The sequence below is a fragment of the Pan troglodytes genome, chromosome X (genome assembly GCF_028858775.2).
Source record: "Pan troglodytes isolate AG18354 chromosome X, NHGRI_mPanTro3-v2.0_pri, whole genome shotgun sequence".
Classification (NCBI taxonomy): Eukaryota; Metazoa; Chordata; class Mammalia; order Primates; family Hominidae; genus Pan; species Pan troglodytes.
Window position 1 is genome coordinate 148,470,723 of NC_072421.2, and position 15,588 is coordinate 148,486,310.

A 15,588-nucleotide genomic window follows, 5' to 3' on the forward strand; every position below is an offset into this window, starting at 1 on the left:
AGATGTAATTCGTTAAGATGAGGTCACAGTGGAGTAGGAGGGGCCCTTAATCCAGTTTCTGCTGTCCTTATAAGAGGACAAAAGGACAGAGAGACAGGAAGACCATGTGAAGATGAGGCAGAGGTTGGAGTGATGCTGCCACAAACCAAGGAACACCTGAGTCCACTAGAATCCGGAAGAGGCAAGGAGGGGATTCGGAGGCACTGTGGCCCTCCTGACACCTTGATTTCAGACTTCTGGCCTCCAGAACAGTGAGAGAGTAGATTTCTATTGTCTTAAGCCACCAAATTTGTGGTACAGTACTTTGTTACAGCAACCACAGAAAACCAATACAACATGTGACTTCCTTTCCAGCCCACCCTGATAACCCAGGATAATCTCCCCATCTCAAAATCCTCAACACGATCACATCCGTGAAGACCCTTTTTCCATATAAGGCAACATTCACAGACTCCAAGCATTAGGACTTGATACCTTTGGGGTCCATCTTAAGCCTGCTATAGGGACCCATGCAAGGATGTTTATTGTACAGAGCCTGTGCTAGGACAGAATTGGAGGCAATCCAGGTGTCCACCACTGGGGAAAAATAGAAGCAAATGAGTGGTTACAAGCAACTCAGGAACACACAGCAGCATGGACAGTTAACACACACGGGGCTCAGTGGAAAAGCACCCAGTAAGAGACTGAACACACTCTCCAGGCCACTACCACTTATGTTTACTGAAAACACACACACACACACACACACACACACCCCTCTACACAGTTTGACAGAGCACACACTTGAGTGGTTGCCACTGAGGGGAGGAACATTAGAGTGGAAAACAGTAATTAAAAAGACTGGAGAGATGGATAGATTGATTCAGCCAGAGAAGAATCTCACAGACCAATGATGGTGAGATCATGAATTGAGAAGCAACATTACCTGAAAGCCAAACAAACAAACAAACAAATGGAAAGAAAAAGTCTGTGAGAGGTCCTTTCTGGGGAAAGCTGGCCACCTCTGGAAGTGCCTGGTGTGTTCTGCATAAAGACACATGGTCCCCCAGCCTGGGCAACACAGCAGGTAACAACTTGTCTCTACAAAAAAAAAAAAAAAAAAAATTAATTATCTGGGCATAGACTGGGCGTGGTGGCTCACACCTGTAATCCCAGCACTTTGGGAGGGTGACGCAGGTGGATCACCTGAGGTCAGGAGTTCGAGACCAGCCTGGTCAAGATCGCGAAACCTCATTTCTACTAAAAATTAGCTGGGCGTGGTGGAGCGCGACTATAGTCCCAGCTACTCTGGAGGCTGAGACAGGAGAATTGCTTGAACCTGGGAGGCGGAGGTTGCAGTGAGCAGAGATCGTGCCACTGCACTCCAGCCTAGGCGACAGAGCAAGACTCCGTCTCGGGGAAAAAAAAAAAAAATCCGGGCATGGCAATACATGCCTGAAGTCCCAGCTACCCAGGAGGCTGAGGTGGGAGGATCTCTTGAACCTGGGAGGTCGAGGCTACAGTGAGCCATGATGGTGCCACTGCACTCCAGTGTGGGCGACAGAGCCACGCCTGTCTCAAAAAATAAATAAACAAATATAAATAAATAAATAATAAATAAATTAAAAAGACACATTGTTCCTTCAGTTGGAGCAGCAGTGGGTGGCAGCTAGGGACCTTCATCCTTCCCTACTGTTTGGGGAGGGTGGAACCATGTGGCCTCCAGAATGGAGAGAGGACATCCTCCCTAGCAACACCAAGGAACAAAGGAAGCCACACTAATGCCATTTGCTGTTGCCTGCCAGTTGTGTTCCATCTGCTGCACTGAGTGTTCCCTCCCAGCAGCCTTGAGCAGCCAGCTGGCATTGTTGGCTCATCCACTGGTCTTAGTTAGGCTTCCCATTATTTGATTCATTCTTGGAACACACCCTGGCCTTCCTCTTTCCAGATGCAATACTTCTCTCAGTGCCACTTGGTCAAGTAGCAGGGATGAGGCCAGTGGCCCTGGAAATAGGCATCTAAACGGTCGCGAATTCGGAATCAGCTTGGTAAACGGTCAGTCATTTTTCACCCCTGGAGAGAGTTTGGATCTTGTTTGTTTAATGCCCCATCGGGTTCCTCATAGTTCCTTGTAAAGTTCCCTTTGAAAATGCCGTCCTACCGTGTACGGTGGCTCACGTCTGTAATTCCAGCACTTTGGGAGGCCAAGGCGGGAGGATTATTTGAGGTCAGGAGTTCAAGACCAGCCTGGCCAACATAGTGAAACCCCATCTCCACTAAAAATACAAAAATTAGCCAGGCATGGTGGCACACGCCTGTAATCCCAGCTACCCGGAAGGCTGAGGCACGAGAATGGTTTGAACCCGGGAGGTGGAGGTTGCAGTGAGCCAAGATCACGCCACTGCACTCCAGCCTGGGTGACAGAGTGAGACTCCATCAAAAAAAGAAAGGAAGGAAGGAAGGAAGGAGAAAATGCCATCCTATCTTGACTATGCTTGGGAAGGAAAGAGAACCTGACTTTTAATGTCTTGTCTGTTAGTACCAAGGCCAGAGGGAAAAGGGGAGTCATATTTTATTGTAATCTTTTCTTTATCCTCCACAAAGGCCTTTTAGCAGAACTGACCTTAAATGTTTTAAAATCTAACAACAACAAGAAAAATGTGATGTGGCATTCACTTGTGCTCTTATCTGGGCTCTTCTTGATCCACTTAGGGATTCATATTTCCGGGTTCACCGACAGCTGGTTAACTTTGCTATTCATTCCTGCCCACCTCCTCACACCCACTGTTGCAGTCATACCCACGAGACTCAATTTGCAAATACAGGTGAGGAATCAGGCAGTAGTTTTTCATCTCCGAAGATGCCTTAACAGCCCGCTCCAGGTCTGTGCTCTTCATGAGCAAATATTTCATTTGAGCCTCGCCATATTTGACACAGCTGGCAGTCCCTGTTCAAAACTGAAACTAGTGCTAAAAACAAAATTCATATAGAGACAGCAACGTATTCTTAGTTGTTTGCTTGGGAGACAGGGATTTGGCCAAACCAGGCAAGGGAAGATGAGAGAGCAGGCAGGAGTAACTTGCCTTGTTTTCCTCCCCATAAATGTTCCTTGCTGCCTGCTAAGGGAGGCCTTCAGCCAATCACTCAGCCCCTAGAGGCTCAAGTTATTCATCTGTACAATGAGGTTGAAACTAGACAAGTGTTTTCACACTCTGTTGGTGGAAGGTCCTGGGAGGTGCTTCAGGAGCCACCATTGAGGGGATTTAGCAGGCGGGGATCTGGACCTCCTTTTTCAATCATCACTCCTCTGTTTGCATCTGTTGTTTCTATAGGCAATGATTTCATTTGAAAAGTAATTGATTTTGGTGCTAAGAAAATCATTAGAGACTGAGCATGGTGGTTCATGCCTGTAATCCCAACACTTTGGGAGGCCGAGGAGGATTGCTTGAGCCCAGGAGTTTGAGACCAGCCTGGGTAGCATACTGGGACCCCGTCTTTACTAAAAACAAAACAAAATTAGCTGGGCACGGTGGTGCCCAACTGTGGTCCCAGCTACTTGGGAGGCTGAGGTGGGAGGATTGCTTCAGCCTGGGAGGTCGAGGCTGCAGTGAGCCATGATTGCATCACTGTACTTCAGCCTGGGCAACAGAGGGAGAGCCTGTCTCAAAAACAAACAAACAAACAAACAAACAAAGGAAAAAGCCCATACCTTGGACTAGATGAACTCTAAGGACTCTGTGTTAGTTTCCTGGGCTGCCATAACAAAGTACTACAAACTAGGGGGCTTTGAACAACAGGAATATTTAGCCTTTCACGGTTCTGGAGGCCGGAAGTCTAAAATCAGTATCTCTGGGTTGAAACCAAGGTGCTGGCAGGGCCCTGTTTCCTCTGGAAGCTCTAAGGGAGAATCCATTCCTTGTCTCTTCCAGCTTCTGGCAACTTCCTGCATTTCTTGGCTTAAGCATGCATCACTCTGATCTTTAAGACCAGCATCTTCAAATCTGTCTCTGCTCCAGCTTCACATCACCTTCTCATCTGTGCATCAAATCTTTCTCTGCCTCCCTCATAAGGATATATGTGGTTGCATGTAGGACCTACCCAGATAATCCAGAATAGTGTCTCCATCTCAAAATCCTAAACATGATCACATGTACATAAACCTCATTTTATTTATTTATTTATTTTTGCCATTTAAATTAACATTATTGTGGGTAATAGAGAGGAAACAAAACAAGTAAGTTAACACTCACAGGTTTTGGTGATTAGAATGTGGATCTCTACTGGGGGACCAGTTTGTAGCCTACCACAGGCCCTTTCAAAAATCAGGTTCTAAGATCCCCTTTCCCCCAAATAATTCCTATCTCAGTAGCTTTCTATACATTCTTATGTCTTAAAGAACCTAAAAGAAGACCGGGTACGGTAGCTCACGCTTATAATCCCAGCACTTTGGGAGGTCAAGGTGGGTGGATCTTGAGGTCAGGAGTTCAAGACCAGCCTGGCCAACATGGTGAAACCCCTGTCTCTACTAAAAACAAAAAAATTAGCTGGGCGTGGTGGCAGGTGCTGGCAATCCCAGGTACTCGGGAGGCTGAGGCAGAGAATTGCTCAAACCTGGGAGGCGGAGGTCGCAGTGAGCCGAGATCACACCACTGCACTCCAGCCTGGACAACAGAGTGAGACTCTGTCTAAAAACAAACAAACAAACAAACAAAAAACAAAAAACAAACAAACAAACAAAAAACTAAAAAACAAAACCGAAAAGTACAGCATTACTTTTTATTTAACTCAGGAATAGTGAACCCAAACTTGACTCCTTCATCATGAAAGACTGTAGATTTGAGAGCTGTGCCTGAGCTGAGATGTTTTTATTTCTGCTAAAGTGTAGTGGAGGCTGGGCACAGCAGTTCACCCCTGTAATCCCAGCACTTTGGGTGACTGAGGCGAACAGATCACTTGAGGCCAGAAGTTTGAGACCAGCCTGGCCAACATGGCAAAAACCTGTCTCTACTAAAAATACAAAAGTTAGCCAGGCATGGTGGTACGCACCTGTAATCCCAGCTACTTGGGAAGCCGAGGCACGAGAATTGCTTGAACCTAGGTGGAGGTTGCAGTGAGCCGAGATCGCACCACCACACTCCACTCTGGGCAACAGAGCGAGACCCTGTCTCAACAACAACAACAACAACAACAACAACAAGTCTAGTGAAAATCATGAGTTGGTTTTCATTTCGCTTTGGTTGGCTTTGCTGCCAGAAGATAGCATGCACCATGCATAACCACAGGGCAATATAAAGAGAAACACCAAATGCTGGCCCCAGGGCACAAGTTAGGACCACAGGTTTTGGTACCTGCTTCCCAGCTTAAGCTCTTTCCTTTTCCCTGTGACCTGGCAACATCCTGTCCACCCCCTGATAGTGGGGATGACATATGTGAGGACTCCCAGATCCTCAGAATTACCTCACAGGTACCTGTACCTTCTAGGATCTATTTGAAAAATGTTTTGTTGCATAGGGTTTTTTCTCTCTTTATACTGTATTTTTTCTGGTCATAAAAGTAATTCCTGATTCGTATCAAATAGTATAAAGAAGTAGAATTTTTTAAGATACTCTACCTCCAAAAAAAAAATAAAAAGAAAAGAACGAAAAAAGAAATAGAATAAAAGATCACCTGTTGGGCCAGGCGCAGTGGCTCATGCCTGTAATCCCAGCACTTTGCAAAGCCGAGGCGGGTGGATCACGAGGTCAGGAGTTTGAGATCAGCCTGGCCAACATAGTGAAACCCCGTCTCTACTAAAAATACAAAAAATTAGCTGGGCGTGGTGGCAGGTGCCTATAGTCCCAGCTACTCGGGAGGCTAAGGCAGAAGAATTGCTTGAACCTGGGAGGTGGAGGTTGCAGTGAGCCGAGATTGAGCACTCCAGCCTGGGCAACAGAGCGAGACTCCGTCTAAAAAAAAAAGATTGCCCGTTATTTCACCTTTCTAGGACAATCACATTTATTGAATGCTTCCTATGTGCCTGGACCTTGATACAGTGCACTCCATACTTTTTCCCTACAATTGTCACAATAATCCTATGAAGTGGGTATTATCAGACCCATTTTATCAGTGAGGAAACTGAGATACAGAGAGGGTCAGCAACCAGCCCAAGGGTGCTCAGCTAGGAACAGACAGAGTTGAGGCATAAACCCAGGTCTCTCTGACTCCAAAGCCTGTGTGTTTTTATTTATTTTTTATTTTTGTTTTTTTGACAGGGTCTCTGCCCTGTTGCCCAGGCTGGAGTGCAATGGCGTAATCATGCCTCACTGCGGCTTTGACCTGTTGGGCTCAAATAATCCTCCCACCTCAGCCTCCTGAGTAGCTGGAACTACAGCTACAGCATGCACCACCACACCCAGCTAATTTTTTCATCTTTGGCAGAGGCAGGATCTCACTACGTTGCCCAGGCTGGGAGCCTGTGCTTTTGACCTCTGCACCCACCACATGCCTGCAGTACAATTTTGTATTCAAAGCTCTCAAGACAACATGACAGCAAGACTATATGCCCACCAGGACATACCCCCACCAGGATGTATCCTCACCTGGACTCAGTTATATTCCAGCCTGCTCAAAGTCTCATTCTGCAAGGCTGTTGTACCATTCTGAGTTTCTGGAGGTGAAGTGCAGCTGGTGGGGTACTCATATGGATACAAATTGATCAAGAGGTTTGGGAAGCCAGGTGCTGTGGTTCACACCCATAATCCCAGAACTTTGGGAGGTTGAGGTGGGAGGATCGCTTGAGCCTAGGAGTTGGAGACCAGCCTGGACAACAAAGTGAGACCCCATCTCTCCAAAACAAAACACAAATAGAGGCTTGGGTAAAACAAGATCCATCAGCAGGGCCTGAGAAGTCTGTCCCCACCCTCGCCATTTGGAGGGAGGGGCAGAGTGGTATATTCCAAAGGCCAGTTCATACACTCAGATCAACCGGAATGGCACCAACTCTATGGAGTGGCTTTGCTGGGGTAGGGGACAGGTGAGATGGTGGGAGATCACTTACACTTCTCTCAGGCTTAAGTGAACTATCTCGCCATCTACATCCACTTTCTTTATTTCCTTTCCTAGAGAATGATGTGCCTCCTTTTCCCCTGATGCTGTATAAACATAGCTCACAACCAACACAGCTCACAACTAACACACCAGCATGCTTGCCAATCAAATGCTGTGTTGGTGTGGCGGCTCATTTCAATCTAAGGCAGGCATTGGCATCCAGGAATTTGGAGTTTGCTCCAAAGTTTTCTAGTTTTCATTTTGGTGAAAGAGGCGGGCAGTGTGGTGCAGTGGACAGAGCCCTGGGCCATGAGGCAGGAGCCCCGGGTTCTAGGCCCAGCTCTGCCACTAACATTCATGCGACCTTGAGCCAGCTCCTGGCCCTCCCTGGGACTCAGTTCCCCATCTAGAAAAGGAAAAGTTTACATTAGATGCTAATGGTCCTTCCACTTGGAAAGTTGTATGATTCATAGAGTCTCAACACTCTGGCAAGTTAAGAGCTGATTTGAAAACCAACCATAAATATTTAAATTAAGTAGCAACATATGCTGAGCTTATCACATAATCAGGTGTCACATTAGTGGAGCAAGATCTAAAGGAGAGAGGGCAATGCCTGATTTGGTACTCACTTCCCTCCAGATCCCCCAATCAAGTGTTCCAGAAGCTGGATTTCTGTCGAATCCTTAGCTTATCATCATCATTAGCATCACCCAGTTCCTTTTTTTTTTTTTTTTTTTTTTTTGAGATGGAGTCTCGCTCTGTCACCAGGCCAGAGTGCAGTGGTGCGATCTCGGCTCCCTACAACCTCCACCTCCCGGGTTCAAGCAATTCTGGTGCCTCAGCCTCCTGAGTAGCTGGGACTACAGGCGCGTGCCACCACGCCTAGCTAATTTTTGTATTTTTAATAGAGATGGGGCTTCACCAAGTTGGCCAGGATGGTTTCGATCTCCTGACCTCGTGATCTGCCCACCTCGCCCTCCCAAAGTGCTGGAATTACAGGCGTGAACCACCGCGCCCGGGCCAGCATCACCCAATTCTTAGGATTAAAGGCAGAAAGCTGGAGGGAGACACTTCCCAGAGGCCACCGCAGCAGTGGCAGCAGCAACAGCAAGGCCACTGTGGATCTTTCTTTCTCTCTCTTCACCCTTTTTTTCCCTCAGAGCTTTCAGGTTGCTGCACTTATTACCAAATGATGCTGCCCCTCATCCCTGAACACCGGCAAGCTAATTTAATTCTGTTCCAATTTTACTGGGAGCTCCTAGTAAGGAACAAACCCTGCAGGGCAATGGGTGGTCTAGAGAGCTCTGGGAGGTGGTTCCCACCCTGGGGGTGCAACAGGTGTGGTGGAAGAGCCCGGCAGGTACCAAACCACCTGGAACGCCCAGCCCACCCTCAGCTCTGGGCTCTTGCAGAGCTGCCAATCAAGCGCTGTGTTGCTGTGCTGGCTCGTTTCAATCTAAGGCAGGCATTGGCATCAAGGAGGCCTCAGGAGGAAGGTGCTGATTGAGATTGAAGAGTAAGCAGAATCTCCATAGAGATAAAGGAGAAAGGGCATTCTGGTCCTCAGGAATAGTGTGAGCAAAGTGCTTGGAGACAGAGAAGTGCTGAGAGGGATCATGAAAGGTGTGTGCAGTTGGTGGGTGGGGGAGGTTGGTGGCAGGAACCTGGCTGGAACTGAATCTTGGAGGTTTTTTTTTTTTTTTTTTTTTTCTGAGACAATGTCTCACTCTACTCTGTTGCCCTGGCTGGAGCGCAGTGGTGCAATTATAGCTCACTGCAGCCTTAATCTTCCAGGCTCAAGTGATCCTCCTGCCTCAGCCTCCAAGGAGCCAGGACTATAAGCACGTACCACCGCACTTAGCTAATTATTTTATTTTTTGTGGAGATGGGGTTTTGCCATGTTGCCCAGGCTGGCCTTGAACTCCTGGGCTCAAGCAATCATCTCACCTTAGCCTCCTAATGCTGGGATTACAGGCATGAGCCACTGTGCCCTGCCTTGAAGGGTCTTTCTGTGGCTTTCTCTCAAGGTAATGAAGAGTCATGAAGGGTTTTATTTTATTTTTTGAGATGGAGTTTCACTCTTGTTGCCCATGCTGGAGTGCAATGGTGTGATCTCAGCTCACTGCAACCTCTGCCTCCTGGGTTCAAGTGATTCTCTTGCCTCAGCCTCCCAAGTAGCTGAGACTACAAGCGCCGGCCACCACACCTGGCTATTTTTTGTATTTTTAGTAGAGACAGGGTTTCACCATGTTGGCCAGGCTGGTCTCGAACTCCTGACCTCAGGTGATCCACCCACCTCAGCCTCCCAAAGTGCTGGGATTACAGGCGTGAGTCACTGTGCCGGGCCAGAATTTTAAACAAAACAGAAAAATGTGTATTTATAAAAATTCAGCCAAGTGTGGAGGCTCATATCTGTAATCTCAGCGCTTTGGGAGGCCAAGGTGGGTGGATTGCTTGAAGCCAGGCGATTTGAGGCCAAACTGAGCAGCAAAGGGATACCCTGTTACTACAAAAAAATTAAAAATAATAAAAATTTTTAAAAAGTAAAAAGTTCCCTCCAGATGATAGGAGACGGCTGAGCAGGGAGACGAGTTAAGGGAGAGACAGATAGACGATCTCTGCTTGGTAGTGAGAGGTGGGGAGGAGCAGCTGGATTCGGACATGTTTAGGATTTGCTAGTAGCCTGGATACGGGAAGTGAGGGCGAGGGAAGAGCCAGGCGGGACGCTGGGGGGATGGTGGTGCCATTCTCTAAGCACGGATATGGGGGCCGGGGCCGAGGTTGGGGAATTTAGTTTGGGACACACTGAGGTGAGGTAGTGGCAGGTCACGTAATTGATGACTTCAGCAATTGCCCTCAGGCCCTTTCACCTTTGCTGCCCTTTTCTCTGGCTGTCTGCAGGCAGAAGAGTCCTGAATGGTCACTGACACCGGAGATGCCCTCTGTGCATCTAACCCTCTCCTTGTTTGTTTGCTCACTGAAAACAACCAGGCAGTAAAGCCTGTTACAAAGACTGAGAGGGGAGGATCACTGGAACTCAGGAGCTCGAGGCTGCTGTGAGCTATGATTGCACCACTGCACTCCTGCCTGAGCAAAAGAGTGAGATCCTGTCTCAAAAGAATAAAAATAAAAAGACAGAGAGGCAGAGTTCCAGTTTTCTCACAGATGGCCTGGTATACTTGGACAAAACAGTTGCCTCCTCTGGGTTGCAGTTTTTCCAAAATATGCCAAAACATCCCACGTGATCATTAGGGGGTGCAAGTCAGACAGCAGATAGGCAAGCACCAGGCAAACTGTTAAGGAACAAAATGCAAGGTGGCATCATTACCATTCACATCATGTTCTCCGCTTTGAATTGGGCCATTTGCTGTTTCTGTTTACAGTTCCTTACTCTTATCATTTTATCTGATTGTACTTTTCTCTGATAACCAGTGAATCATGCAGACCAGGTAAAAACATAACCAAAAGTAAATGGAAAGTTGAGATGATAGTCTAGATAAATCATGTTTAAAAGAAAGGTTTTTACTTGAAACATCTTGAGGCAGGCTGATCTGAGAGGCACAGTGAATCTGACACCAAGCTGTCCAGAATCACTAGAAAAGATGATTACCAAACAAAGGGGATCTGTTTATGAATACAAACATACCTTTTCAAATTAGCCAGGTGTGGTGGCACGCCCCTGTAGTCCCAGATACTGAGGTAGGAAGATCACTTGGGCCCAGGAGTTTGAGATTGCGGTGAGCTGCGATCACGCTACTACACTTTCAGCCTGGGTGAGAGAGTGAGACCTCATCTCAAAAAATCCAAAAACCCCGAAACAAAAACAAACCATACCTTTTCCAGTTCACTACAAGACCTTAGAATCGCAGCGTCTTCATCCATTCATTCAGCAACTATTCACTGGGCATATACAATGGACTTTCTTCAAGGCATCTGGGAAACATTAGGAGGAAAACCAAACCAAAACAAAACAAAATTTCTGCCCTCTTTTAAGGAGCTTATGCTCCAGTGGCTATTAGTACAAGAAAGAGCCCTGGAGATGATCCAGTATCTGGTAAGACTCGCTGACTGTACAGAACGGGAAACTGAGGACCAGTGAAGCTCAGGAATTTGCCAAAGCCTCTTGAAGCTGTAGAAGAGCAGAGAGCAGAGCCACATCCTATAGCTCCTGGGTTACTAGTCCTTCTACTGTACCTTTCTTGGTTTGGTTTTGGCAACACAGCTGTTTGCCCGATACTTCATGGAGCAATATCACCTGTCCAGCCAGAAGGCAAGGATGCGGGTGACACTCACCTGTCCACTTCCCAAATGCAGGTCCGTTCTGCTGGAGACAAAACTCTCCCACACAGCAAACACTCACTCAGCTTGTACTTTGTGCCAGGCCTTGGGCGGGGCACTGTGGAGGTGGAGCCATTGAGAGGTGAACGGAACTCAGTCCTTGCTCTGGAGGAGCTGCTGCCGGACCCTGGCAGCGCGATGGCCCAAGTGCCCCTCACCGCTTCCGGCACAGACCAAGATACACAGGACCGGCACCCCACCAGGTGTTGCAGCATAAATATTTGTTGAAGTAGGGCTAGCGTGGGTGTGAGTGGGTGTGTGTGTTCAGATGCACCCAGCCATGATGCCTTGATTCTACAGCTCAGGTCACAGACAGATGCAATTCCCAGCAAAGGCAACTCTCTTGGTTGTAGAAAAACACAGTTCAAAGCCTGTGCTACCGAGGATTGGATTTTCCTTCAGTGACTGCTCTTCTGCACTGTCTGAAGAATTAAGAGTGAAATCAAAGGTGACTCTGTTAGAACAGTGAACCCTTCTTGGGCACTTATTTTTGTGCCAAGCATTGCTCTAAATACTTCATGTGTATTAATTTGTTTAATCCCCAGCATTTATAAGGTAGGTACTATTACAAGGCTCATTGTGAAAATGGAGAAACTAGCCAGGCGCGGTGGCTCATGCCTGTAATCCCAGCACTTTGGGAGGCTGAGATGGGTGGATCACTTGAGGTCAGGAGTTCGAGACCAGCCTGGCCAACATGGTGAAACCCCGTCTCTACTAAAAATACAAAAATTAGCCTGGCGTGGTGGCACACACCTGTAGTACCAGCTACTCGGGAGGCTGAGGCAGGAGAATAGCTGGAACCCGGGAGGTGGAGGTTGCAGTGAGCCAAGATCATGCCACTGCACTCCAGCCTGGTCGACAGAGCGAGATTCCATCTCAAAATAATAATAATAATAATAATAATAAGAAGAAGAAGAAGAAGAAGAAGAAGAAGATACTGGGGTGGAGATAGGTGAAGTCACTTGCCAAAGTCACATAGCTGGTAAGTGACAGGATGCGGAGCCAGCTCCTGCTTTTCCTCGCCACGCCCGCCTGACCTACAGGCAGTGCTCTGAGGACTTCAGTGCTCTCTTTGCAAGTCAAAGCCCTGGCCAGCACTGCATATCGGTCACAGGATTCTAGTGCTTAGAAATAAAGAGGAGGGTGTTCCCGGAACCCACCTCCCTCCAGGTCCCCAGCTGGGCCCTGTGGCAGCCAAAGGGGAGTGCCCTTGGGCCTCCCTCTAGGAAGGAGGTGGATATGCAGCGAATCCACTGCTTGACTGAATTAAGTCCTCTCTTTTCCTCATTCCGCCTCCCCTCAGCCAGGTCCTCTTCCTTGCTTGGCTGAAACAGCCCACAAAGTGCTTGCCTCCTTCTGAGAGGGTGTGCCCTCCACACCTAGCACCCAAGAACACAGGCTTTCCTTTACTTGCTCAGGTGTTCATTCAGCAGATGTTTCCTGGTGTCTCCTGGGCCCCAGGCCCTGTGCTAGTTGCAAGGAAGCCCACGTGAGACAGTCAAGTAATCACCCAGACAGTGGCTGTGGCTGTGAGAAGCACCACAAAGGACCAGACGGAGAAAGGAAAATGCGAACCAGAAGTCGGGGAGTCTCCCAGGGAAGGTGTTGGGGACTGGGCTGAGGTCTGGAGGGTGGGTGGTACTTGTTTAGGCATGAGAGAGGAGGGAGAGGGCCTGAGGCAGTGGAAACAGCAGGTATGCGCCCCCGATAAGGGAAAGGAGAGAAGGCGGAGTTGGTATTAAGAGTGAAAAAGAGGCCAGGCCCGGTGGCTCATGCCTGTAATCCCAGCACTTTGGGAGGCCGAGGTGGGCAGACCATGAGGTCAAGAGATCGAGGCCATCCTGGCCAACATGGTGAAACCCCGTCTCTACTAAAAATACAAAAATTAGCCCGGCATGGTGGCGCGCGCCTGTAATTCCAGCTAATCCGGAGGCTGAGGTGGGAGAATCATTTGAACCCAGGAGGTGGAGGTTGCAGTGAGCCGAGATCGTGCCACTGCACTCCAGCCTGGAGACAGAGTGAGACTCAGTCTCAAAAAAAAAAAAAAAAAAGAGTGAAAAAGAGGCCACGCGCAGAGGCTCACGCCTGTAATCCCAGCACTTTGGGAGGCCGAGGTGGGTGGATCACCTGAGGTCAGCAGTTGGAGGCCAGCCTGGCCAACATGGCGAAACCCCGTCTTTACAAAAAATACAAAAATTAGCTGGGCATGGTGGCGCCTGCCTGAGCTTCCGAGCTACTTGGGAAGCTTAGGCAGGAGAATCGCTTGAACCCAGGAGGCAGAGGTTGCAGTGAGCCGAGATGGCACCACTGCACTGCAGCCTGGTCGACACAGCAAGACTCCGTCTCTAAAACAAAAACAAAACAAAGCAAAAAAAAAGGGCCAGGCACGGTGGCTTACGCCTGTAATCCCAGCACTTTAGGAGGCAGAGGTGGGCGGATTACAAGGTCAGGAGTTCGAGACCAGCCTGAACAACATGGTGAAACCCCGTCTCTACTTTGAAAAAGTACAAAAATTACCCGGGCATGGTGGCGTGCACCTGTAATCCTAGCTACTCCGGAGGCTAAGGAAGGAGAATGGCTTGAACCTGGGAGGTGGAGGTTGCAGTGAGCCGAGATCAGGCCACTGCACTCCAGCCTGGGAGGCAGAGCGAGACTCTGTCTCAAAAAAAAAAAAGTGAACAAGAGGCTACAGAGACAGGAAGGGCCGTGTCTGGGGTCCTTACTGCAATGAGAGGAGAAGCCATTGGAAAACTAACATGATGCTCAGAATTACAATATGAAGAAAGGTCATGCTTGCTATTGGTCGGAGGGTGGCTGGGAGGTAGGTGGGGCACAAATTCAGTTACTTTTCCCCACCCTCACTACCAATATCCCACATCTAAGCCCACACCAGCTTTGACCTGCAACCTCTCCTAAAGGATCTCTCTGCCTCTGGCCCATCCCCTACAGCAGCAGGGAGGGCTTTCTCAAATAGAGTCTGGACTGGGTCATATCCTTGCTCAAAATCCCGTCATGGGCCTAGCGCGGTGGCTCACGCCTGTAATCCCAGCACTTTGGGAGGCCGAGGCGGGCAGATCACGAGGTCAGGAGATCGAGACCATCCTGGCTAACACGGTGAAACCCCGTCTCTACTAAAAATACAAAAAATTAGCCGGGCATGGTGGTGGGCGCCTATAGTCTCAGCTACTCGGGAGGCTGAGGCAGGAGAATGGCATGAACCTGGGAGGTGGAGCTTGCAGCGAGCCGAGAACTTGCCACTGCACTCCAGCCTGGACGACAGAGCAAGACTCCATCTCAAAAAAAAAAAGAAAAGAAAAGAAAAAGAAAATGTGGTACATATACATAATGGAATACTATGCAGCCACAGAAAAGAATGAGATCATGTCCTTTGCGGGGACATAGATGGAGCTGGAGGCCCTTGTCCTTAGCAAACTAACACAAGAACCAAAAAACAAATTCCACAGGTTCTCACATGTAAGTGGGAGCTAAATGATGAGAACACATGGACACAAAGCGGGAAACAGCACACACTGGGGCCTACTGGAGGGTGGAGAGCAGGAGAAGGGAGAGAAACAGGAAAAATAAGTAATGGGTACTAGGCTTAATTCCTCAGTGATGAAATAATCTGTACAACAAACCCTCATGACCCAAGTTTACCTATGTAACAAATCTGCACATGTACCCCTGAACTTCAAAGTTAAAAAAAAGAAGAGTCTTAAATTCAGCTGATTAAAAAAAAAAAAAAAATGCCAGGCCTACCTGTGGTCCCAGCTATGCCGGAGGCTGAGGCAGGAGGATCTCTTGAGCCTGGGAGTTGGAGGCTGCAGTGAACTATGATCATACCACTGCACTGCAGGCTGGGCAACACAGCGATATCCTGTCTCTTTATTATTATTATTTTGAGATGGAGTTTCGCTCTTGTTGCCCAGGCTGGAGTGCAGTGATGTGATCTCGGCTCACTGCGACCTGTGCCTCCCAGGTTCAAGCGATTCTCATGCCTCAGCCTCCTGAGTACTTGGGATTATAGGCGCACGCCACCACACCCAACTAATTTTTGTATTTTTGGTAGAGACAGGGTTTTACCATGTTGGCCAGGCTGGTCTCCAACTCCTGACCTCAAGTGATCCACCCACCTCTGCCGCCCAAAGTGCTGGGATTACAGGCATGAACCACCGCGCCCAGCCTGAGATCCTGTCTCTCTCAAAGAAAAATCCTGTCATGGCTTCCCATTGCCTGCTGGTGAGA

The 15,588-nt window shown here is 48.4% G+C and overlaps 1 long non-coding RNA gene across 1 annotated transcript; it reads right to left on the reverse strand.

Moving 5' to 3' along the window:
- Nucleotides 1-460: 460 nt before the first annotated feature.
- On the reverse strand, nucleotides 461-11,344 carry LOC112206870 (uncharacterized). The gene is made up of 3 exons (XR_002941347.3): nucleotides 10,652-11,344; nucleotides 926-1,080; nucleotides 461-576 (listed from the first exon to the last, which is right to left on the reverse strand). It is a non-coding gene; the product is annotated as an uncharacterized LOC112206870 (long non-coding RNA).
- Between the last annotated feature and the right edge of the window lie 4,244 nt (nucleotides 11,345-15,588).